Raw genomic sequence first — 1,535 nt, 5'->3', positions numbered from 1 at the left:
ACTACACATCCTGCTTTATTTGTAGATCAAAACAAGTAGATCAAAACAAGTAGATTCAGCTTTAAGAACAATAGTGACTACACATCCTGCTTTATTTGTAGATCAAAACAAGTAGATCCTGCTTTAAGAACAATAGTGACTACACATCCTGCTTTATTTGTAGATCAAAACAAGTAGATCCTGCTTTAAGAACAATAGTAAGTAAACATATAAAAAAGGTCAAAAGAATATCTTTGATTAAATCAAAATAAACTAAAATACTATTCCACATACAGTTATAAGCTTCAGATATCAAAGATTAGATAAAAAAAAGGAATAAATAAATTAAGAGACAAATCAAAGCAACCATCTAATTTAAGATTTACATTTAGGTCTTTATTAACTTGATTTTAATTAAGCATCTTTATTTCTCTTGTTTGTAAATATGAGGGCAAAATACAAATGTTACACGACATTTAGGCCAAAAAGTATTTGGTCAGCCACTGATTGTGCAAATTCTCCTACTTTATAAATGAGAGAGGTCTTTAATTTTCATCATACGTTCACTTCAACCATGAGATAAAATAAAAAAAAATCCAAATTATTTCTAAATCATGGTTGAAAATAAGTATGTGATCAAAACAAACAAAAGTAAACCTAATCCTTTGTATCATGACTTTTGTTGGCAATTAAAGAGGTCAAAGGTTTCCTTTCAGTTTTTTCCAGGTTTGCTCATTCTGTTGCTGCTACTTTGGTCCATTCCTCCATCGTCTCCTCTAGAGCAGTGATATATTGCATCTGTCGCTAGGCAGCCAGACTTTCAACTCCTTCCACTAATTTTCATTGGGTTGGAGGTCTGCAGAAAGGCCATGCCACTCCAGCACCTTGAAATGCAGAGCCACTCCTTCCTTGCTGTTTGCTGTGTTTGGGATTATTGTCCTGCTAGAAGAACCAGCCACGTTCTTTCTTCAATGTTCCCACTAACGGGGAAAGTTTTAGGAAATATCACCATACACATTCTTACCTAAGCAACTATAAGTCATTCTCTTCCCTTTGCAGAAAAACAACGCCAAAGCATGATGCTTCCACCACCATGCTTCACAGTAGTTATGATGTACTTGGGATGCAGCTCAACAGTCTTCTTCCTTCAGACAAGATGAGTTGAGTTTTTATTTCCAAAAAGTTCGATCTTGGTTTAATCTGACGACATGCTGTTCTCCCAGTCCTCTTCTGGATCATCCATAAACTCTCAGGGGAACTTCAGATGTCTTCAAATCTTGGAAACCAAGTCCATTGGATTTTATTTTTTTTATTTTTTGAACTTTTACGGAATCACCGTACACATTCTTCCCTAAGCACTCGTACTCGTCGTCACACACTTTAACCGGAACTGGGTCGCGGGGGCAGCAGACTGAGCAGAGACTCCCAGACTTCCCTCTTCACAGACACCTCCTCCAGCTCTGTTGGGGGAAGCTCTAGGTGCTCCCAGGCCAGCCGAGAGACATAGTCTCTTCAGCGTGTCCTGGGTCATCCCCTGGGCCTCCTCCCAGTGGGAC

The sequence above is a fragment of the Cyprinodon variegatus genome, unplaced genomic scaffold (genome assembly GCF_000732505.1).
Source record: "Cyprinodon variegatus isolate N-32 unplaced genomic scaffold, C_variegatus-1.0 Scaffold1688, whole genome shotgun sequence".
In the NCBI taxonomy this organism is placed as follows: domain Eukaryota; kingdom Metazoa; phylum Chordata; class Actinopteri; order Cyprinodontiformes; family Cyprinodontidae; genus Cyprinodon; species Cyprinodon variegatus.
Note: the sequence above shows the minus strand (reverse complement) of the source record.